The sequence below is a fragment of the Macaca nemestrina genome, chromosome 4 (genome assembly GCF_043159975.1).
Source record: "Macaca nemestrina isolate mMacNem1 chromosome 4, mMacNem.hap1, whole genome shotgun sequence".
Lineage (NCBI taxonomy): Eukaryota > Metazoa > Chordata > Mammalia > Primates > Cercopithecidae > Macaca > Macaca nemestrina.
This window is the reverse complement of record NC_092128.1, coordinates 61,773,019-61,798,623: the sequence shown is the minus strand read 5'-3', so window position 1 is coordinate 61,798,623 and position 25,605 is coordinate 61,773,019. Positions and strand designations below refer to the sequence as shown.

Below are 25,605 nucleotides of genomic sequence, written 5' to 3'. Positions count from 1 at the left end.
TTTTGATTTATGTGTTAGCTACTGATTCAATAGCTTTAGTTTTCTTTTCTTTCAGATAGAACATTATTCTATTATATTTGGTTCTCATCAGAGAGGGAAAAATCTTATAAGCATGTCTCATTTTAAGGGTCCGGATTGTTCTCTTTGTGAGAATTTGGGAGTAGTGAGAGAAAGGAGAATTAGAGTTTAGAACTGACAACGGTAAAAATATTTGATTTTCTTTTTAAATTTCAGAGAAGAAATAATTTTATTAATGTTTATAACGGCAATAAGTAATGAAAGGAAATAATCGAGTTATCAACGACATATACCCGAGTACAAATAAGCAATGGTATTCAGTGAGACACTTTAGGAACACTTCTGTCCTGTCAGTTGTTAGAATAGTGTTGAATATTGTTAAAACAGTTATTTTAAATTCTTAAGTAGTTACTATATAAAATAATTAAAACTACCTTATTTATTATCTGTGTCTTTTAGGAATTCTTAGTGATTGTATTTAAAATGTATAATTATAGGTTTTAAAACATAAGCAAACTTATTTATCAAGTAAAATATATATTAGATTTTTGATCTTCAAGGGGTTTTTTGTTGAATTTTTTTATACCTAGAATTCCCATACTTTAAAGCAAATAATTAAAAAAAATACCACCTGGTGACATTGATCCAAGGATTTAATTTTAATTTCTACCCAGACCCAGTATTTACAAAATGTAAGCAGTGATTAACTGAAACTTCTTAAGAAAAAAGTATCGAGATAAATTTTGATTAATTCTACTGTTAGTGGGCATTAGTTGATTTACACTGTGTGTAGAATTAGTTGTGTGGTGATATACAATGTTTGTTTTATCTATTATTTTTCTAGAATTCTGATTTCTTCCCCTTCTTCATGTTATCAGTGGAGGATGACATTTTTAATTTGCATGTAGCAGGTTAATTTTTAAAAACCACCTTGTCTTTTAGTGTTATCTTACCTGATTTTTTTCCCGGCATACCTTTCTTTTTATTTGCAACATTTGCAACTTTCTTTTAGTGGTGTTCCTTTCAAGCAATATATAGCTTTTAATTTTTGATGCAATATGGTAATTTCTGTATCTTAATGAGAAAATCCAATCCATTGATGTTTACTTTAATGACTGAAAAACTTGTTTTTATTTCTTCCAACTTTTTATTGTTTAACAAAATTGCTGCTGTTGCTTTTTTTTTCTTATTGTATTTATTTCCATCTTTGTACATGATCATTTGAAAGTTGTGTGTTTTGAATTCATCATGGTTTCTATTATTTCCTTAGTCTTTCAATAACCCTACTATTTAAATATGGTACCAGCTATTTGGCAAATTAAGATGCACTTTATCTCTACACTGATGCTCCTTTCTCCCTACTTCTCTTGCCCTCCTCAATCCAATTGATACAACTTTAAGAGATAGGACATCTTGTTTCCTGTTTTTGTTTTTGTTGAGACTCTGTTGCCCAGGCTGGAGTGCAGTGGCACAATCTCAGCTCACTGCAACTTCTGCTTCCCAGGTTTCAAGCAATTCTCCTGCCTCAGCCTCCGGAGTAGCTAGGCGACAGAGTGAGACTCTGTCTCAACAAGAAGGAGAAGAAAAAAAAGATAATATGCTTAACATTTAAAGCAGGAGAGACAAAGTTATTTGTTCCTGTTTCTTTAACATTGGAATATGATATGATATCATATGATATGGGGTGGTAAAACACAGGTTGCTGAAGCCACTGTTAACAGCAGTCATATCTGCTTTGACTTACCACATTTTCATTGGCATAATGATGGATAAGTTTATCTCAGGCATTTGTGTATCATATTAAAATGTCATTGTAACTGCTGCTACAGTGATGGGGTCGTTTTTTAGTCCTGAGAGAAGGGCTGCTGTTGAAAATCACAAATTTAAATTGGTAAATATTTTTTTTGCAAATATGAACAATGTAAATTAAATAAGATTTTATTTTATTATTTTTTAAACAGAAAAGGTGGCATGCAAACGATTGAGTGAAATAATTCTCTCAGCAGCTGTAAGATTACTAATAGTTAGCACACCTCACTAATGTTATACTTTCTTGCAATTCTTCCCACATATTGTTGATATTTACCACATTGGTTTTCTGTGCTTACTATAGGAACAAATAAGAATACTGTTTTTGCCAGAAGTTTCATTATTCTGGTGTTTGGAAGAATTGAATGAAAACAATATTCTCTGGCTCTCTCACATTCCTTAATGACCAACACATACAGCTGACTGGAAGAATAAATGCTTTCCGCGTTGTGAACACAAGTAGAGTTCTTTTAGTGTCTATAAAAAATTAATGAAGACAAATCTAACTTTATTTTTTCTTTCAATTTTCAACTGAGCTAAGATGGCCAGTATAGCAAATATAGAAAAAATCAAGACAAGCAAACCAAAGTATTTACCTGTCTACCCTAGCAACCTTTGATCCTTTGAGATTCAGATATAAAAGAAACCCAAACATTATTGCGATTGAAAAAGTAAATGATTTAAGCATTATTTATTCATGTGATTCTTTTAGAAAGGTATATGTTCTCCCACAGAAGCACTGGATATATGTAAAAATCTACAAAAAGAATGTATACTACAGTAGTTTGCATTAAACAATACTGATCTAAATCATTGACATGATATGCAATATTATTTTGTTTTTTATTACTGATTTTGGAGTAATATTTTTTAAATTACAAAATATACATGTTCAATGTAGGAAAGACGAGAATTAGAACTACTTGAAATCCTATTACCCATAAATAAACATGATTTATATTTTTGGTGTACATTGAAAGAACCAAGGAAAAGTTTCCACTTTGCCCTCTGAAGGTATGCTGAAAATTAACCGACAAAAGGTACATTGAAAGGAGAAAAGGCATACACATTTTATTAACATGCACACATGCGCAGAGAAGTCATACAGAATATGAAAACTCAAAGGGCCAGTTGGGTGATGTTTTTATACCATGTTGAGGTTACAGAAGGAGTAGGGGCTGGGAGCATGGCAAGACTGGTTCTAGGAGAGAGTGGAAGGCATGGGACAAAGGTGGTCTCATTAGGCAGATGAAACTTCACCGATAATATCTCTGAGACAGAATGGATAGCATACCTTGTGGTTGATTTAATTTCTGAGATCTGCTGATAAGTAGGGCCTCTGAGAAAGCCTGGTTATTTACTTCACCAGTATAGGTTTTTCTCAACTGATGCAAATCTTAGCAAAAGGCAGCTTTTTAGGGCTATTGTTGTCTGCAGGCCCTCTGAATAGCCATCTCCAAATAGGTCAAAGAAATATATTTGAGGGTGAAATCTTTTTGGTTTCCTTTAGTCTCCCATTTGAAACTTTATCTTCACAAAGTTTCACATATTATGCAAAGATTGTTAGCTATGGGCAAATTTGGGTTGGAGATTGTGAGATAGATTGGCAAAGAAGAAGAAAAAATAGGTAGATTGGAACACCTAGCTCATATTCTCTTGATATCAATCTGTTAGTCCTGAGGATAGGTCAGTTCAATTAAAGATATTCTTCATTCTCGGACATTGCATTGCAGATGGACTCTCAAACCAGGACTGTACATATGGTGCACTTAAATATATCGTTAATAACAGGCATTTCTGTGGAAACAGGAAAAACAAAGGCTAATGTCTGGACTTATCTGTAAATTAGGTTTTTTTAGAATTTGAAGCATCTTCAGTTTAAATGGGCACAGTGGGAATCCACAGTCTTGGATTGTATTTCAAATCAAGAGTTTCTTTTATTTATTTATTTATTTATTTTGGATCTTGATTTAAGAAAACCAACTTTAAAAAGTATTTAAAAAAAATTTTTTTATTATTATACTTTAAGTTCTAGGGTACATGTGCGTAATGTGCAGGTTTGTTACATATGTATACTTGTGCCATGTTGCTGTGCTGCACCCATCAACTCGTCAGCACCCATCAACTCGTCATTTACATCAGGTATAACTGCCAACGCAATCCCTCCCCTCTCCCCCCTCCCCATAATAGGCCCCGGTGTGTGATGTTCCCCTTCCCGAGTCCAAGTGATCTCATTGTTCAGTTCCCACCTATGAGTGAGAAGATGCGGTGTTTGGTTTTCTGTTCTTGTGATAGTTTGCTGAGAATGATGGTTTCCAGCTGCATCCATGTCCCTACAAAGGACACAAACTCATCCTTTTTTATGGCTGCATAGTATTCCATGGTGTATATGTGCCACATTTTCTTAATCCAGTCTGTCACTGATGGACATTTGGGTTGATTCCAAGTCTTTGCTATTGTGAATAGTGCTGCAATGAACATACGTGTGCATGTGTCTTTATAGTACCATGATGTATAATCCTTTGGGTATATACCCAGTAATGGGATGGCTGGGTCGTATGGTACTTCCAATTCTAGATCCTTAAGGAATCGCCATACTGTTTTCCACAATGGTTCAACTAGTTTACAATCCCACCAACAGTGTAAAAGTGTTCCTATTTCTCTACATCCTCTCCAGCACCTGTTGTTTTCTGACTTTTTAATCATTGCCATTCTAACTGGTGTGAGATGGTATCTCATTGTGGTTTTGATTTGCATTTCTCTGATGGCCAGTGATGACGAGCATTTTTTCATGTGTCTGTTGGCTGTATGCATGTCTTCTTTTGAGAAATGTCTGTTCATATCCCTTGCCCACTTTTTGATGGGGTTGTTTGTTTTTTTCTTGTAAATTTGTTTGAGTTCTTTGTAGGTTCTGGATGTTAGCCCTTTGTCAGATGAGTAGATTGCAAAAATTTTCTCCCATTCTGTAGGTTGCCTGTTCACTGTGATGGTAGTTTCTTTTGCTGTGCAGAAGCTCTTTAGTTTAATTAGATCCCATTTGTCCATTTTGGCTTTTGTTGCCATTGCTTTTGGTGTTTTAGACATGAAGTCCTTGCCCATGCCTATGTCCTGAATGGTATTACCTAGGTTTTCTTCTAAGGTTTTTATGGTATTAGGTCTAACATTTAAGTCTCTAATCCATCTTGAATTAATTTTCATATAAGGAGTAAGGAAAGGATCCAGTTTCAGCTTTCTACTTATGGCTAGCCAATTTTCCCAGCACCATTTATTAAATAGGGAATCTTTTCCCCATTTCTTGTTTCTCTCAGGTTTGTCAAAGATCAGATGGCTGTAGATGTGTGGTATTATTTCTGAGGACTCTGTTCTGTTACATTGGTCTATGTCTCTGTTTTGGTACCAGTACTATGCTGTTTTGGTTACTGTAGCCTTGTAGTATAGTTTGAAGTCAGGTAGCGTGGTGCCTCCAGCTTTTTTCTTTTGACTTAGGATTGTCTTGGCAATGTGGGTTCTTTTTTCGTTCCATATGAACTTTAAAGCAGTTTTTTCCAATTCTGTGAAGAAAGTCATTGGTAGCTTAATGGGGATGGCATTGAATCTATAAATTACCTTGGGCAGTATGGCCATTTTTGTGATATTGATTCTTCCTATCCATGAGCATGGTATGTTCTTCCATTTGTTTGTGTCCTCTTTTATTTCACTGAGCAGTGGTTTGTAGTTCTCCTTGAAGAGGTCCTTTACATCCCTTGTAAGTTGGATTCCTAGGTATTTTATTCTCTTTGAAGCAGTTCTGAATGGAAGTTAACTCATGGTTTGGCTCTCTGTTTGTCTGTTACTGGTGTATAAGAATGCTTGTGATTTTTGCACATTAATTTTGTATCCTCCAAGGCCAGGTTCAGTGGCTCATGCCTGTAATCCTAGTAATTTGGGAGCCCGAAGCCCGTGGATCACTTGAGTTCAGGTGTTCGAGACCAGCTGGCCAACATGGCGAAACACCATCTGTACTAAAAATACAAAAAATACAAATAATACAAAAAAATTAGCTGGGCATAGTGGTGCACACCTGTAATCCTAGCTACTGGGTTGGCTGAGGTAGGAGGATTGCTGGAACCTGGGAGGCAGAGGTTGCAGTGAGCTGAAATCGTGCCACTGCACACTCCAGCCTGGGTGACAGAGTAAGACTGTGTCTCAAAACAAAACAAACCAAAACAAAAACAACAAAAGTTTCAGTGAACTTTGTGAGTCTACTTCAATAGTCATGAAGACTGTTTATATATTAAGTGGCTACAGTGGTTTCTCCCAAAGTTTATGACAGATTGTCCAGCTTCAGTTTGCAGGACTTTAAGAAAAGCACAATTTTTATTTCTAGTGATTTTTAAGTCAGAATGGTGGATGCAAAATTGGAAACAGTAGTTTGGAGAATCACAGTCAGCTATTAAAGGAGACTAAAAGTTTAAGATTCAGTCCAGATTGCAGGAAATAATAAAATCTGAAAAACAAACAAGATAAACTTCAGTGAGCTAGAAACTAGTAACAGGCATACTATAGTAAGACCAATTTATTTATAAAATAAGTTTTAGTCTTATTAACTTTGGCCTGATTATTTGCGTAAAGTGCAACAAGGGTAGTGATTAGTCATATAGGCCATAAGTTGACTTTGCTGTAACTTTTTCATATGAAATTTCATGTTAGACTTTTTAAAATCTCTTGAGGTTTAGAGTCAAGCCCAAGACTGTGTCTGTAATACCAGTCTGAATTGAGTAATTTGCTTTCTTCTCAACGTCCCTAAAATATGTTGAGGTTCTTGGGGGCCTGTCAGAAAGTGACATAATTTACTTATCACAACAAGGTCAGGAATTTTGTAAGGGAACTGTGTAGGCAAGGTAGCTGGGCCAGTCTTTTTCCAAGTCTGTTGGTGTTATAAGGTCAAACCCAGTGCTTCAAAGCAGGCTGGTCACATTTTAAAATATGTCTTTCTAGTCAAAGCCTGCGTAAAATAACCAGTGTCTTCAATTGTTACAAAACAAAACAGATTGTTATTCAACTTACACAAATAACTATATTGCTGTAAAATAAGAATACTCACAAATAGCTTCCAAATTCTGGAGAGAGCAGTAGAGAGAAAGGTAAATGTTTAAATTGTGCTCATAAAAGTTTATTCTACCCAATTGTTATAAACTGTGAGTAACTTGAAAGAAAAAATATATATTTTTTTGATTTTGGAAAAGAACTGTAAAAAGTAAACAGCATAAACAATATTTCAGTCAAAAACAGTGATAAAAAATTAGTTTAGTCCTCCATCAGTTCAACTAAATGTAATTCTTGTTCTGCTTGATACTAGGTTAGCAATTTTATGAGTCTAGTTTTATTTTTTTATTTTTTTTGTATTAGAGTTTCAGAAATTCTTACCTAGTGCATTTGTATGATCTAAAAAGCTGTCAGAAACATGTATTTAAGAATACTTGTAGTCTTTTCCATGAACCTCCTTGAAGACATACTATTTTAGGATTTGCAAAAAGCTTTTATGGACAAAAAGCATCAGAATAATCAATTTATTATGACAACAAGATTTAAAATGACCATGGTTAAAGATGGAACTAACAAGGAGTTTTGTTATTTTCTGTGGCATACAGAAATTTGACACATCAGATATTTAGGAATCTCATCAAATGTTGGACACATATTAATTTATACACATATAACTCAAGATTAAACACCATTTCTTATTTGACAAGGTGGTCTATACAATTTAATAAATAAAATAAGCCTTACTGTCTCTCTTTTGGATGCTTTAGGGTTCCTCTGTAACACCCCAGAGCTAATTTGTGGTCAGAACACTTAATTTACAACTTAAAATTTGATTCTGTGAAGCCTATTAAACATGTCAAAGGTTTAAAACACTTTATCAAAAATAGGATCACAGGTCGTTGTGAAATAATAGTCATTCATTTAGCCAAAGTGATAATTAAAAGATTTCAAAAAGCAAAACCCTTTACTGTTTGTTGGAGAGGAGACTCAAGCTTTCCAAGTATTAAAAGACCTAGTAAAGACATCACGAGTCACACAGAATCTGTTTCTCTCTCCCTTCCCCCTTTTTAAAAGTTTTCCTAAAAGGTAAACCAAAGTCTTTTACTGTTTCTTATTACTACTATATGAAAATCGTATTCAAAAGAAAAAAAAAGAAATATAGCTTTGCATTAGTATGTGTTTTTGATATGAAGGCTCAATTTAAAAACCATATGAATAAATTTATTTAACTTTATCCATTCAACCTTACAAAATTTGAAATTCTCCTTTTCCCTCAACTTTCTATGCCCATTTAGTTTTATCTGCATCATTTTTCCCTTCATTTTGAAGCAACCTTTAAATAACCTCTAAACTAGACAAAATTATTTTCTCGACAAATACACATACATCATCATACCTTTTGTAACTTTTCTTACCGAAGAATGTATCTGCTAGTTTCTTGTACACATTACATATAGAATTATTTATTTAATAGATTTAATTATATTAATTTAAATATTAACTCTTAGTTACCTTAATTTCTAGTGAAAACCTAGGAAGTAATTTTGAACTGTTTCATATCAGTATTTGTAGATGAAAACCATTTCATAATTTGTAAGAAAGATATGTTTTCTTAGTTTTTAATTAACAGATCTAAATATATTTAGCTTTCCTATACCATATAAAAATAAGATGTTAAAGCATATAAATTTAGAGTTATATTTAATAGTTAATGTTATAGTACTTTTAGCTTAGAAATGATACAGACATACAGACACTTTTATGACTATTATTTAATTTCACATAACAAGACTTTTAAAGACTTTACTGAAAAGTATTTTGAAACTATGACACAGGTGCCCTTGCGAATGTCTTCCCCAGTTGTCATGGGTTCTGAGTTACTCACATGGCATTCAGGACAGGTATGAAGAACAGGGACTGTCTGGGTCCTGGATCCATATGCCAGGTTTACAACCCAGGACAGAGGACAGAAGTGTGAACATGGCACTTGGTGGGCCACGTGCCATGGACACACACATGTTTCCAGGTCTTACTATGGCCACCTCTCCAGATTCCGGAGTCCAGAGGCTCAAAACCAAAGATAGAAGTTCACATAAAGATATTTACGAGGATTTGGAAGAATCAAGCAGCCAGCATTTACAGCTTTAGATTAAAGACAGATTAGACTAGCATAAAAAATATTACAGAAGGAGCAGTTTCATGACCTTGAAAATTGTAGCACAGACAGTATAAACCTATCTAACCAGTAGACCCAGGCAAAAATGTCTGAATTATATTTAGTATAGTTCTAAAGACTTTCCATTTTATCAATTATTATTATTGTTATTATCATTATTATTATTTTGAGACGTAGTTTCACTCTTGTCACCTAGCCTGGAGTGCAATGGCGTGATCTTGGCTCACTGCAACCCCTGTCTTCCAGATTCAAGCAATTCTCCTGCTTCAACCTCCTGAGTAGCTGGGATTACAGGCACCAACCACCATGCCCAGCTAATTTTTATATTTTTAGTAGAAACGGAGTTTCGTCATGTTGATCAGGCTGATCTTGAACTCCTGACCTCAGGTGATCCACCTGCCTTGGTCTCCCAAAGTGCTGGTATTACAGGCATGAACCACTGTGCCTGGCCTTTATCAACAGTTTTAAAACTAGCTTTGTTTACTAACGATTATGTTGGTTCACTTAGAAGTATCACATATACACAACAGATATAGACATATAACATAAAGAGACGCAGAATCAAATCTTATAGCTTTCATTGAAATTCTCATTTGCCAACTTCCAAATAGCCCTTCTCCACCCCATTTAGACCAATCTTGAGATCACCTGTTTCATTGCCCTATGCAACTGTTAGCTAGGCAACTTTAAACTTGCACTTCTAACGGGATGGCCCTAGGTGAATTAAGATAGAAAATTTCTGTCTCAAAGACAGAGAACTTAGATGTAAACATCGTTATTTGCCAAGACAAAGAAGGGCATAGGTAAAGGCCCATTTAAGACAAATAGCCAGGAAAAATACCTTAAACAAAAGTTTGTTATGGAAACTTTTAAGGGAATACCTTTCCCATTATATAGGTTTCCAGTGGTTTTGGTGTAGAGAGGGAAGATTCCCTTACAGATGGAGAGTTTTCTTACAGATGTAAATTTTTTTTACAGCAGGTTTGAAAATGGGCAGCAAAATATTGAAAAGTTGTATTTGGAAGATCCATTTAGTTGAACAGGTGGCTTTTTAAGTTTCTGTTTCTTAAATTAACTAGATTATTGATTTCAGGGTGGAGCCCATGAATGAATTACGGCTGAACCTACTTATGACTGTTGGGGCTCTATGAGGAAGATAGGTTACCCAAAAAGGGGACAGTGGTACCTTGGCTGTGTTTTGAAGGCATATGAGTGTTCCTAGAAGTCCCTTTTCGATCCCTTTATGTGACAACCATAACTCTCATGTTTCCTTTCAGTACATTTTTATCCATTGATTGGCCAAATGAAAGAAATATGGGTTTGAAGGGGGAACAATCAATGATTAAAGGGAACTGGGTGGAAGACTGAAAGTGGTAAAAGGAGGGCAAGAATCAAATGGAGCATTGAGTCCAAGAGGAGCCAGTGTGGATACATCTTAAGCTTCCGAAAAGGCCAATGAAGTTTTAGTTTTTTGTTTAAGCAAAACTCTTGCCAATAAGAAAGGAAGTCAACAGAGGGACTGAACATACAATTAAGATGGCGTTTCAGTTCACTGAAAAAGATTCCTGTGTGAGAAACAGGATCTGAAAGAGAACAGGGAAGTTTAAACAATACTTAGTTTGAATGTCAGCTTTTAGTTAAGCTGATGACCATAGGGCTCTTACAAAATCTTTTCAAATCTCTCATCATCAGATTTTTGCTGGGACAAATTGCCAGTATTCCAGCTTTTGAATATTTTTTATCCCTCTTTGCATTTAAACAGAAGGTATCTACCAAGTGACTCAGAATCAAAACCAGTAAGTCTTCTATGACTAAGCAAGGATGCAAGAGGTATCTCAAAAGAGATGCAAAGAAGTAGTCCTAACAAGATCCAGAGCCACCCCCAAAGACAGCTAGAAGAAGAAAGAGACATAGATATGAACAGGAGAGCAATAGCCCTCCACAGAGGGGAAAATGATCTATAACAAATGGGTACCCCAAAATGTCAAAAGTTACAAAAATTCAAACTAATTCTTATGTAATTCTTTATGAGAATTATAAATTTATAAATTATATAATTATTTTAAGAATTATAATTGTATAAATTATATAATTATAAGAATTATATAATTCTTCTCAGGCACAGTGGCTCACTCCTGTAATCCCAGCATTTTGGGAGGCTGAGGCGGGAGGATCACTTGAGGTCAGGAGTTCAAGACCAGCCTGGCCAACATGGTGAAACTCTGTCTCTACTAAAAATACAAAAAAATTAGCCAGCCATGGTGGCACGCGCCTATAAATCCCAACTACTTGGTAGGCTGAGGCAGGAGAATTGCTTGAACTCAGGAGGCAGTGGTTGTAGTGAGCGAGATTGTGCCATTGCACTCCAGCCTGGGCAATAGAGCAAGACTCCATTCTGCCACCTAAAAAAAGAATTATATAATTCTTATAAATGTTTGTTTTTTCTCCTAAGTTAAGGAATTTACATCGACATCTCTCTGAGGCTCTAATGAGATTCAAACCTTGGCTGCATCGTGGGATCATAGAACCCTAGCCACTAGGCCACAGGCTGGAGTGCTTTTTTGCAGATTCTGTGGAGAAACCAATGCAGGCTGTTGAGCACACAAAGGATTTTAATTTTATTTTAAATCAGATTGTTATTTTTGCCAAGAGAGGTTTTAAGGCTATTTTTTGTTTGTTTGTTTGTTTTCATAGATACCAGTAAGAGCTGGTGAAGAGAAACACTAAAAAGTTTTCTTTTAAATATAGCCAATTTTATTTAGTCTATTAATGACTCAAGCTAATAAGCCTTTTACTTGGAAATTCCCAGAGATAACTTTCCAGGTTTAGCATACCATGGATATAAGTGGCATTTTAAAAATGTGCACCGAAGATGCAGCCCCCATGATCCCCCAGAAAATTCACTCCCAGAAATAGGTTAGGATAGCAGAAGTCTCTGTTTGCCACAGGTTAAGGACGATATTTATACATACGATGTCTCCAGTCTCTCAGAAATTTGTGGGAAGCTGCCAGTCACTAACTCATTAATCTGTGACAATGGATAGGCCCATGTGCAATTGGACATTCCCAGATCTAACCATGCAGCAAAAGTTGAGACAGCAAAATCCCCTTCTTCTTCTTTAGAGGATGGAACTTCTTAAGACAAAATTTCTTCTTGAGATAGCAAAATCCCTTCTTCTTCTTTAGGGGATGGAACTTCTTCTTAAGACACAACTTCTTCTTGGAGACAGCAAAATCCCCTTCTTCTTCTTAAGGGGATGGAACTTCTTCTTAAGACACATTCCCCTGAGAGGTTGGCAAATTCAGAACAAAGAGTGTGCTGCTTAAAATCTTACTTGTTTTAGAGTTCTCACCTCTTTCACACTGGCTACCAGACATGACCCCAAAATCATGCCATCTGGATGGCTGAGACCAAAAAATAGTGATTCCATTTGATGACAAGGTAAGCTCTTAGACACATAAAACAAGACCAAAGGGACTTTATGACAAGACAGAAAAACAAAGACAAAGGAAAACACATGACTATTTCTGGGAGGAAAAGGATCAGACAATATGAATATTCCAAAATATCTACCAGAGTCACTGAACCTAGGACTACTGTGTATAAATGCTTTTCTCTTATTAATCTTAAATTTGGAAAAGGAAAAACAGTGACTTTCACTATCTGCTCAACTGTATTCCACAGATAGACACCTGGGAATCTGACTAGCAAGACATTTTTACCCTTCTGCCAGCCTGACAGATTCTGAGTTCCCTCGCCTGTGGCTTCAAAAGAGCTTTTGGTTATGATGCTCATAGCGCCAAAAGTGCAGGGAAACCTTCCCTTTGCCCTCTATAGATTTGATGAAAATCAACTGATGAAAGGCAAATTAATAGGAGAAAATCATATAGATTTATTATTTGTGCACACATGTGCATGAGCATCATAGAACATATGAAAACTCAAGGAATAGGCCAGATGGTGGTTGTTTTTATACCATCTTGTGTTATAAAAATTACAGGGACTTGGAGCATGGCAAGACAGGTTATAGGAGAGAAAGAAAGGCTTGGGGCAGAGGTAGTCTTGTTATGTAAATGAAATCTCATAGGTAGCAGCTCTGAGAAAGAATGGATGGTAGGCTGTGGTTGAGTTTATTTCCTAGATCTGGAGGTAAGGTGTAGGGCCCCAGAAAAATCTTGATTGTTTATTTCACTAATCAGATTGTTTTCAACAGATGCAAATCTCCTTGACAAAAGACAGCTTTCAGGACTCTTGTTAATCTGTAGACCCTCCAAATAGCCATCTCAAAATATGTCAAAGAAGTATATTTTGGAGTGAAATGTTTTTGGTTCCCTTTATTATCATCTGATTATTTCTATATAAATATTTACTTTAAAAATCATAGTTATGCCAAAATACTTTGTATGCATGTACATGTGTGCGTGAGACTCTTACAAAATACAGTGTCTTAATTCAAATGAATTTCATAAGTTATTCTTCACAATTATCATTTTAGAGAGAAGTTATCTGAAATTCAGATAAATAAATTACCCAAGATTGCAACATTAATTAGTGGCAGAGTTAGGACCATTTGAGACTAATAGCAATTCTTTTTTAAAAAGTTAGCATTAAATTTTTTTGAATCATTACATAGTATCTGTACATCATTATGGTGTACATGTGATATTTTGTTACATGCATAGAATGTGTAACGATCAAATCAGGGTATTTAGGGTGTCTGTCACCTTGATATTTTCCAGTTTTATGTGTTGGCAACTGATCAAGTCGTCTGTTCTAGCTATTTTGAGATAAACAATACATTGTTGTTAACTATTGTCACCCTACTCTGTTATCAATCATTAGAACTCATTACTTCTCTTTCATTGTGTGTTTGTGCCCATTAACCAACCTGTCTTTATGCCCCTCTCTATATACCCCTTCCTAAAATATTCCCAGCCTCTGGTTATCTATCATTATACTTTTTACCTCCATGAAATACAACTTTTTAGCATCCACATATGATTGAGAACATGAGATATTTGTCTTTCTGCTTCTGGCGTATTTCACTTAACATAATGATCTCCAGTTCCATTCATGTTGCTGCTAATGACAGAATTTCATTCTTTTTTTGTGGCCCAATAGTATTTCATTAAGTATATACGCTACCACATTTTCTTATCTATTCATCTACTGATGGACACTTAGATTGATAACGTATCTTTGCCATTGTGGTGTAGTGTTGCAATAAACTTGGGAGTGCAGTTATCTCTTTAATATGCTGATTTTCTTTCCTTTGGATTAATGCCCACTAGTGGGATTATTGGATAGAATGGTAGTTAAATTTTTAGTTTTTTAAGAAATCTCCATACTGTTTTCCGTAGTGGCTGTAGTAATTTACATTACTACCAAAAGTATGTAAGAGTTCTCTTTTCTCTACGTTCTCACCAGCATCTATTACATTTTGTCCTTTTATTAATAGCCATTCTAACTAGAATAAGATGATAACTCATTGTGGTTTTGATTTGCATTTCCCTGATGATTAGTTATGTTGAACATTTTTTTATATACCTGTTAGCCATTTGTATGTCTCTTTTTGAGAAATGTCTGTTTATGTCCTCTGCCCATTTTTTAACTGTTGAGTTGTTTGAGTTCCTTATATATCCTTGATATTAGTCCCTTGTCAGATGAATAGTTTGCAAATATTTTTTCCCTTTCAATAGTTTGTCTTTTTACTCTGTTTTTTTTCTTTGCTGTGCAGAAGCTTTTCAGTTTAATATGGTCCCATTTGTCTAATTTTGTTTTTGTTGCCTGTGTTTTTGAGGTCTTAGCCTTAAATTTTTTGCCTAGACCAATGAAGTGTCTACCCTATCTTCTCTTGTAGTAATTTTAGTTTCAGGTCTTACATTTACATCTTTAATCCCTCTTTAGTTGATTTTTGTATATGGTGAAAGATAGTGGCCCAGTTTCATCTTAGCGCTTTTGTAAAAAATCAATTGGCTGTAAATATGTGGATTTATTCCTGAGTTCTCTGTTCTGTTCCACTGGTCTATGTGTCTATTTTTATACCAATGCCATACTGTTTTGGTTACTATTGCCTTGTAATATATTTTGAAGTCAAGTACTGATGCCTCCAGCTTTGTTCTTTTAGCTCAGGATTGCTTTGGCTACTTGAGATTTTTTTAGTTACATACACAGTTTAGAATTTTTTTTTCTATTTCTGTGAAAAATAATATTGGAATTTTGATAGGTATTGCAATGGATCTGTACATTGCTTTGAGTAATATAGTCATCTTGATAATAATTATTTTGGTCTTAAAAGACCAAATGTTGGCTGGGCACGGTGGCTCACACCTGTAATCCCAGCACTTTGGGAGGCCAAGGCAAGCGGATCACAAGGTCAGGAGATTGAGACCATCCTGGCTAACATGATGAAACCCTGTTTCTACAAAAAATATAAAAATAAAATTAGCTGGGTGTGGTGCCGAGTGCCTGTAGTCCTGCCTACTCAGGAGGCTGAGGTGGGAGAGTGGTGTGAACTGAGGAGGTGGAGCTTGTAGCGAGCTGCACCACTGCACTCCAGCCTGGGCAACAGAGCAAGACTCCGTCTCAAAAAAAAAAAAAAAAAAAAAGAAGAGAAAAAGGCCAAATGTTGTATTATTTCTCCAACGTATCATCTTCCTTCCTATGTTAACTCTTCCTTTGTGACATGATTCTTAATGGTTGTCTAAACTATCTTTTAGACATTTTAGGATTTACTTAACTATTCCTCTTTAGGAGACAATTATATTTAGCTTATATTTGTCTGTATATAATTATTATTGGGATGCATGACTTGTACCTAGTCATTTCTGATATTCAGGATTACTGCTTGAATAAATTTTAAGAATTAGAAATCGTGTGGGCTGGGTGTGGTGGCTCATGCCTGTAATCCCAGCACTGTGGGAAGCCGAGGTGGACGGATCACCTGAGGTCGGGAATTTGAGACCAGCCTGACCAACATGGAGAAACCCCGTCTCTACTAAAAATACAAAATTAGTTGCGTGTGGTGGTGCATGTCTGTTTCCCAGCAACCTGGGAGGCTGAGGCAGGAGAATCACTTGAACCCGGGAGGCGGAGGTTGCAGTGAACCAAGATTGCGCCATTGCACTCCAGTCTGGGCAACAAGAGCGAAACTCTGTCTCAAAAAAAGGAAAAAAAAAAAAAAAATTAGAAATCGTGGAGGTGAAGGTTTGTGCATTTCAAGGCGTTTTATTACACATACTCAAATTGGGCTGTGAAAGTATAGTCTAATGTTTGGATGTACTCGTTCTCTCACACTTTACCACCTACATTAGGGGTTAACATTTTGAAATGTATGTGTCAGCTACATAAATGGAAATTTTATTGATACATAAAACATTCTTTATATGAAAAATCACCAAAAAACCCCCAAAATCTCAACCTCTAATAAGGGGTACAGTTATATGCAGATTTTGTTTTTTCAATAGAGTTGATAGGTTCATGGAATATTATTTAGGAAAGGAAATTTAAATACATTCTGTCCATAAAATATAATAGCATAGGCCAGGCGGTGGCTCACGCCTATAATTCCAGCACTTTGGGAGGCTGAGGTGGGTGGATCACCTGAGGTCAGGAGTTCGAGACCAGCCTGGCCAACATAGTGAAACCCCATCTCTACTAAAAAATACAAAAAATTAGCCAGGTGTGGTGGCAGGCACCTGTAATTCCAGCTACTCGGGAGGCTGAGGCAGGAGAATCGCTTGAACCCAGGAGGCAGAGGTTGCAGTCAGTGGAAAATTGTACCACTGCACTCCAGTCTATGTTACAGAGAGAGACTCTGTCTCAAAAAATATATGTGTGTGTGTGTGTGTGTGTGTGTATTATTTACCAAAATTAATACACAATTTAATGGAAACATCCCTTATTTATATAAGAAAATTTATTTAAAAAATTCATATTTGAAATATTTGAAAATTAGATATCAAATTTTCTACCATCTATGTTGGTGGGAATAAAAAGGATCATTATCAATCTACTCTTAACAACTCTTTTTTTCATTATGTATGGTTAGGACAACATGTACATTTTATACTATATATATATTTATATTTTGATTCATCAAATTTCTAAGTGAAAAATTATCACCTAAGACATTGGTTTGCTCTATTAAGATAGCAAACCTGGTCAGGCACGGCAGTTTATGCCTATAATCCTAGCAATTTGGGAGGCTGAGGTGGGCAGATCACCTGAGGTTGGAGTTCAAGACTAGCCTGACCAACATGGAGAAACCCTGTCTCTACTAAAAATACAAAATTAGCCGAGTGTTGTGGCACATGCCTATAATCCCAACTACTTGGGAGGCTGAGGCAGGAGAATCGCTTGAACCCGGGAGGCGGAGTTTGCGGTGAGCCAAGATCGTGGTTTTTCACTCCAGCATGGGCAACAAGAGCGAAACTCCATCCCCCACCTGTCCCCCGACTCCAAAAAAAGATAGCAAACTTTTCTTTAGTCATTCACATTCTTACCATCTCAACTTTTACGCAAATTCAATGAAACTGTAATATGTAAATTAAATTGCAATGTTTACATTTGGATGTTATTTATCAACCTAACAAATCTTCCTTTGTAAAATTTAAATTTGGAAGTTATCAACGGCTTCATTATAATCACTAACACCAGCAATCCAGGTCCTAGTTTTTCAATATATTGAAGTATTCAGACTGTGTTTTGAAAACTGAGACTACATTAGTTTCATGTGTATTTTAATTTTAGAAAGTATATACTATGTCTAGATTATTATATTTATAGTGTTTTAGTTTTATTTTATATTGTATTTATTATTATAGAAGACAGATTTGTGGATTAGATTTGAATTCTCTGTATTCTGAATTGCTGTAACCTCACTATTCTAAATATTCTAATTTAAGAAGCCTTCTTCCTTTGGTTGACTATCATTTAATTATGTCCTTAAGTTGGAAAACATGGTTGACATGTTTAAACTTTATGAATTAGAAATAATTACTTTGAAAAAAATGGTCTTTCCTGCATACTTACAGTAGCAAATATAGCAAATTACTGAGGCTTTTCATATATATTCTGATAACCTTTAGTTTTACATGAATTACTCATGGCTTTTACTTTTGTTTTATGTGGGCAACATGGTTTGTATATTACATGATGAAAGAGCTTTTCAAATTCTCATTCTTTTACATATAAAATATTATTCATTTAAAAGGATATCTGCAATCCTATTAAGGGCTGTGAGTCCTTCTATGACCTGGTTTGTCCTTTCCTTTCTGATTTAATTCCTCTTGACCCCTTACAATGCTTCAGTCCAGAGGCCTTCTTTATCTTTATTCCTGCCTAAGAATATTTGCACATTCTGTTCCCTTTACTTAAAAAAAATATTCCCTAGCTCAGTGCTTTGTTTACTTTTTCTTTCTTCACCTTGGGTCTCAGTGTGAAGATCAAAATAGCCTGCTTGACGATGTTGTTTAAATCAGACACACACCCCTATTGTTATTCTGAATGAGAGACACTGACCTGTATTATCTTCAGAGCAATGATCACAGATTGGTCATGATTCAAGTTTTTGTTTGTTTCATTGTCTCCTAACTGGTAAAATCCATAAGCGCCCATTTCAGTTCATATTTATCTTTATACTTGTTGGGCCTAACATAGTTCCTAATATATAGTTGGTATTCTATAAATATTTACTGAATGAATAAGTTGGCTAATGATTAAAATGTAGGGTTTTTTTTCCCTTTATAAGCTCTCTAATATTTTCTGATTTTCTATAATCCTATTAATTTAGGGCTGTAGAAATCAATTATGTTTATCTGATTGCTATTCATATAACAATAAAACTGAAGTTTAAAGATGTGATAGTGAAGTGAAGACACTTGGAAATTATGTATTCATACTCTCATCTAGACTTTTTTTTTTTTTTGAGATAGAGTCTTGCTCTGTTGCCCAGGCTGGAGTGCAGTGACGTGATCTCGGCTCACTGTAACCTCCACCTCCTGGGTTCAAGTGATTCTTGTGCCTCAGCCTCCCCAGTAGCTGGGACTACAGTCACCTACCAACTCGCCTGGCTAATTTTTTATTTTTATTAGAGATGGGGTTTCACCATGTTAGCCAGGCTGGTCTCAAACTCCTGACCTCGAGTGATCTGCCCACTCCAGCCTCCCAAAGTGCTGGGATTACAGGCATGAGCCACCACACCCAGTCATTCTCATCTAACTTTTAAAGTAAAACTATCTTCACTGTTCTTTCTGAGAAAATGCTGATTGCAAAATACCCAAAACAATAATGAGAAAGTAGAAGTTTCCACTTTGACCTACTTTCTCCCTAAAACCCCCCAAAACAAACAAAAAAACCTAACAGAATAATTTGCTATATGATCATCTTTCATTGTATACATAGTGTCTCTTTAATGTTAACAACATGTTTGTATGATAAGTAGAGAAATTTTTTTTTCCCAATTAACCAGGTGAGTAAAAAATGACTTAGTATTTACTATTATTTTTACTTTTTTTTTTTTTTTTCAGACAGAGTCTCGCTCTTTTCACCCAGGCTGGGTGCAGTGGCGCCATTTCGGCTCACTGCAACCTCCACCTCCCAGGTTCAGGGTATTCTCCTGCCTCAGCCTCCTGAGTAGCTGCGATTACAGGCACATGCCACCAGGCCCGGCCAATTTTTGTACTTTTAGTAGAGACGGGGTTTTGCCATGTTGGCCAGGCTGACCTCAGGTGATCGGCCCACCTCGGCCTCCCACAGTGCTGGGATTACAGGCATGAGCCACTGCGCCTGGCCTATTTTTACTTATTAATGGAATTATATGTACATAAACTTGCCTCATTAGACATTTGGAGCCGGGTGTGGTAGCATGCATCTGTAGTCCCAGCTACTCAGAACACTCAAGTCTAGGAGTTAGAGGCTGAAGTGTGCCTGTGCAAAGCCACTGCTTTCCAGCATGGGCAACATAGTGAGACCCTTGTCTCTTAAAAAAGAAAAAAAGACATTTGGACTCTTTTTAAAAATAAATTTCATAGTATGATTGAACTATAAATATGAAATTATGAAATTTAAAGTAAAGAAACTTATTCATAAGTTCTGGTCGCCAATTTTAAGTAAAGAGCGTAAATACTGTCATTCAGATGTTAACAATATTATAGAAAAGAATGGAAAACCTGGATTATGTGTCTGAAATATATAAGCATAGAAGAAGAAAGAAGACAGTGGAATCTCAGATGACCTCATAATGCCGCTCTGTAATGTTATCTTTTAGTGGCAATTACAGTTCCAGTCCTCTTATATATATATTAGTACACTAGGAAATCAAAGAACTGGGTAGTAGGTGGGAATGTCTGCATCGCCCTGGGATTCCCTATTGGTGGAAAACATTTACATGGCACTAGTTTTTAGAGTCATTATTTGCTACTGGAGCACTTTAAAAATTCATACTAAATATTACTCAGTAATTACCAATTAGTATGTATAATTCTATAATAGCTGCAAATGTTTTTGTATTGAAGAGTTTTTGAATAACATTTTCTAGTTAGTGATGTATTTCATAATAATTTTGTTTGTGTATTTAATGAAGACAGGTTTTTAAAAAATTACTAAAATTTCAATTTTACCCTACTTGATTCTAATTAAAACCACCCGTTGGCAATAAATTCTGCTTCTGATATATCCATATTACAAGAGAATGATTGAGGAAAATTATGGTTGGTTCTTGTTTATGAAGGTGGATGAATACATACTTATTTTTAAGATTACTTATTAGTCATTTTGTTTTATAGTAAAATCTTTATTACCAGCCTCCAGCATCTGAAATATAATACATTCCCAATAAGATGTGCTACATAGAATAAACTGGCCAATGTTATAAGGCACAGATACTGGTAAAGACTACAACTACATTAAAAAGGTTAAAGGTGATTAGGTTAAAGGTGATCTCAGGAATAAAAACGTAGCCATTGTATCCTAGAATTCTGTTTGTTTGTTCATTTCTTTAATAGAAACCCTTTTTATTCTATAATTACAATGACTTGTTTTACAAAATTATTTTTTTGAAAAGGAATGTTGACTGCTAGTCTACAAACTGTTTACATTCTTTCGTTGTGTAACAGCATTGGTAATATTAGAAGAAACACACTTCTAATTATGTGAAGTTACCAATTGAGAACAAGTGATAGTTTGCCATTCAACATCACCCACTCTCCAAAGGAAATATTAACATGTGTGGTATCTGAGTATTAGCTGCCAGGAGACATTTATGGTGCAGATCAATGATCAAGATTGTTGTTATGCTATTGAATAGGGTAATTCATTTTAATGTGAGTTTTTTTTCTATTTATTTATTTATTTATTTATTTATTTATTTATTTATTTATTGAGACAGGGTCTCTCTTTGTTGCTCAGGCTGGAGTGCAGTGGCACGACCTTGCTCACTGCACTCAGCCTCTTGGGCTCAAGGAATTCTCCTGCCTCAGCCACCTGATTAGCTGGGACTATAGATGTGTGCCACCACACCTGGATAATTTTTGATTTTTTTTTTTTGTTTTAGTAGAGACAGAGCCTCATTGTGTTTCCCAGGCTGGTCTCGAACTCCTGGACTCAAGCGATCTTTCCACCTCCGCCTCCCATAACGCTGGCATTACAGGCATAAGCCACTGCTCCTCGCCAATATAAGTTTTTACTAATGAGAAATAATAGTATCCTAAACTCTGACATTTAAAATGATTTTTGCAGATACATAGGCAGTCACCAACTACATGCATAAATCCTTTTAATTTTAAATCTCATGGATTCTTATTTATTGAATACCAACTATTTGCTAGGCTCCTACAGGTTGAAGTGGCAAAAATTCATATTCACCTGCATATACAATTAATCAGAATACTATATAACAAATGAAATCATAAAGAATGTTCAGATACAGTGGTAATACATAGGAGAGAATGATTAACTCTACTTTGTTATGGGATGGCATGGGGTCAGGGAATGCTATAGCTACATTTTAAATCAGTCCACATTGAAGTGAATAGGAGTTTAACAGATAGCTTTAAAAGAAGACATACAATTTGTTACACTAAAATGTGCAATTAAGCATCTTGGGTCTAAATTTATCGAAAATCCTTCCTGCTATTCTAAGAGGTTTCTAGTTAGGTGTCTTTCTGCTAATTAACTGTGGTAGCATAAAGCTTCACTTACTTGTAACCGCTATTGTGCCCAAGGCTGAAAAATTTTAGCTTGACATATTGAGCTGATTCAAATGTCAGAAATGCTCTGAGATGTTAACCCTATTTTAAAGGGGTCACTTACAGAAATAGTTTTTCCACTTCAGAATCTACATGTTAACTCTGTATCCTCACACTTTTTTCCTACTCTTCTCTCCTTTATGTTATCACAAACTGGTCATGTTATAACAATAGTGACTCATTTATGTTTATATGCTATAAATCACTAAACTGTCTGTCCTGCTGAAATTTGAAACTATCTCCCCAAGGACAATGTCTAAGTCAGAGCAGTTGAGAAATAGTTTGTTTTTTTCTGGACATGTTTGGGAATAGGTGGCTTGGGTACTCTTTTTACTTTTTGTTTTTTTTCAACTTATAATGTTATTTCTTAGGTTTTTAAGTTGCCAAATAAAAATGTGTATATTTATGGTGTACATGATGTTTTGAAATGTGCATACATTGCAGAATGGCTAAACTAAGCTGTTTTGTATTACTTCATATACTTACATGTGTTTGTGGTGAGAGTGGTGGCTCATACCTGTAACCTCAACACTTTGGGAGGCTGAGGTAGGAGAATCGCTTGAGTTCAGGAGTTTTAGACTAGCCCAGGCAACATGGTGAAACCTCATCTCTAAAAAGAAAAAAAAAGAAGAAAGAAGAAAGAAATTAACGAGATATAGTGTATAGTGGTATACAGCTGTAATCCCAGCTACTGGGGAGGCTGAGGCAGGAGGGTTGCTGGAGCCTGGGGGGTCAAGGCTGCAGTGAGCAGTGATCGTGCCACTGTACTCCAGCCTGCGCAACAGAGACCCTGTCTCAAAAAAAAAAAAAAAAAAATACAACCTACTTTCTTAGACATTTTCAAGTATACAATAAATTGTTATTACTTATACCCACCTTGTGTCTCTTGAACTTATTCCTTCTGTCTAACTGAAATTTTATACCTTTTGATCATTATCTTCCCAAATCTTTTTGCCTTTTTGTATTTGTTATTTTACTGTAACAAGGAACCTTTTACATTAACATTTATATTTAAGGTTCTTTTTCCTCTATGGAATATTTGAGGAAATGGGCAAAATGAAGTATTGGAAATATAGGTGCTCTCCAAAAATGATGTCTCAAGTTTCACTTCCTTTTCTGAAAGATTTTTGCACAACTAATAATTAGATGGCAAGTCTTTTGTCTTTTTCCTTTTCAAGTTAGCAAGTAAAATGTTGACAAATTGTGCCTGGTATTAGTTATCTGCAGTTGATGTGTCTTAGACTGATTTAACTTTCTTTTTTGTTATTGAGATGTTTATAAATTGGATATATCATGTAAAAAAAGTAAAACATTTTAACAACATAAAATGTAGCTAGAAAAATATAAATTAAAAAATTAACTCAAATTTATTATTGTAATTCCTTTAACAAAGTTTCAGAATGGTAAGATTGATACTTACTTTATAGGCTGTTGGTTTAAATTCTCTTCTATATGGTTAGGCTTCAGATATATAACTGCTTTAAATCTGGTTTATCATCTGTTTTGTTGCAGGGATTCCTCTGTAATTGTTTTATGCATACTAGATTTCATGACTCATGACATATTTTTAACATTAGGAGATACTTAATGACATGACTTATCATTAACCATTAGTCAACCTGCTTTTTATTGTGAAATTTATTTTTCTCTCCAGAATAAAATAGCTCATCTCAGAGTACAAAAAGTCATATTTCTGTTGCAGCAGAAAACTTAATTATAGTAAAAATAAATGATGAGTCATGTCACCATATGGAAATTGCAAGTGTGAATAACTGAATTCCTAGATTCAAGAGAAGACCTGTGATAAAGGAGCCTAATAACAAATTAAAATTTCCATCCTTCTTCTATGTTACAGCTGACTTCTACATCAAACCAAAAATATCTGAATTTTATGTAATAAAGACCAAGTTATTTTTACTGTCAATTTTAAGTATTTTCTAGTAGTAAGAAATAAGAATATCTTGACTAGATATTTAGCCATATTAAAATATAGCTCATGCAATTTATGTTACGTTAAAATAGTTAAGTTTACTAGAGTTTTGATTAAGCATGATGGCTTGAACAAGCGTATCTATCTTTATTTTCTTTCAAATCCCCCACTGAAATAAAATAAAGACTTAAATCTGTGAGGATAAAGATGATAAAAGAGAAGATAGTGTCAGATAAGAAATGCTAACAAAATTGTAGAGCCGGAAGAGTGATCATTATCTTCTAAGAGTAGAAAGAGCAAAAAGCCAAGGGCCTCTATTGGGGTAATATATAATAAATACATACTCTATTGGGAAATAATCACATTTGCACCTCATGTCTTTGGAAGATTTTAGAAATGGGAGCCACAAGCTGCCTGTAAAAAGCTGGGTGCAAAATACAGCTGAAAACATAAAGATTGGCTGAAAGTGTTGAAAAGAAATTATATTCCCAGATCCTTCCCATACTGAACTCAGCCCTGGGTTGAACCCAAGAAGCTCTGGACTCAGAGACAGCTGGAGGTAAGAAGTGTATGAGGCATCATTCTAAAACAGGAAACTATTTTAGAATTAAATGTAGCCTCTTCTTTGAGCTGTGAGATACCCAGGCTCTTCCCTTCTTGAATCCTAGAATTAGAAAGGAGTTTGTAAACTTAATTTCTGGAGCTATTGGCCCAAGAGAGGAGATCTTCAGAGACTGACATTTTGGGATTTGCAAAGGAAATGGCCAGGTCACCAACTGATCACCCTATGGTAAAGCCTACCTGTTAGCAAACCTGCCCATGCAGAATGGGCTTTCAACTAGCTTTTCTATGTCTTACTCTTAAATATGGATAAACAAAGATTATGTATAATTGAAGAAAGCTTTTAACGTAATGACAAAGTCAAAAATGACAAACAGGATAAAAAGAAAAAAAAAGACAAACGCAAAAAACAGAGGCAACTGAGACAATGCAGGAAACCGAGGAAAACTTCAGAAATGATATTAAATATCCTTAGATAAGAGATCTTTCATGTGTAAAACAAGATTAGAGTGCTATATAAAAGGACTATTGAGATAATTTATAAAAATTCATAACCGAAACATTAAGTAGAAGTGAAGAAAGGTAAAGTTAAGGAGACTCCCCTAGAAAAAAAGGGCAAAGAAATACAAAATAGAAGACAAAGTCATTGGAAATGAGATCAGTCTATGAAGTATAAAATAAGGTTTCCGAAAAGAAAAAAACAAGGGGAAGAAATTTTTTTAATGTGTATTTGTGTGTGTGTGTATGTGTATATATACACACATACATATACATATATGCGTAGATATGTATTGTGATTCTCATATATTTGTATATAGTAAGAATGCTTACTCATATA

General features: G+C 35.1%; 1 protein-coding gene and 1 long non-coding RNA gene across 10 annotated transcripts in view; both read left to right on the top strand.

The window, feature by feature from the left end:
- The window catches only part of LOC105475402 (calcium voltage-gated channel auxiliary subunit alpha2delta 1), a 506,236-nt gene that overhangs the window by 125,629 nt on the left and 355,002 nt on the right, over positions 1-25,605 (top strand). The gene's annotated exons all lie outside the window — the stretch shown is intronic.
- Positions 4,070-25,605, top strand: part of LOC139362782 (uncharacterized) — a 46,066-nt gene continuing 24,530 nt past the window's right edge. The window contains exon 1 of the long non-coding RNA XR_011622096.1: positions 4,070-24,765. This is a non-coding gene — a long non-coding RNA (uncharacterized lncRNA). The remainder of the gene's footprint in view (positions 24,766-25,605) is intronic.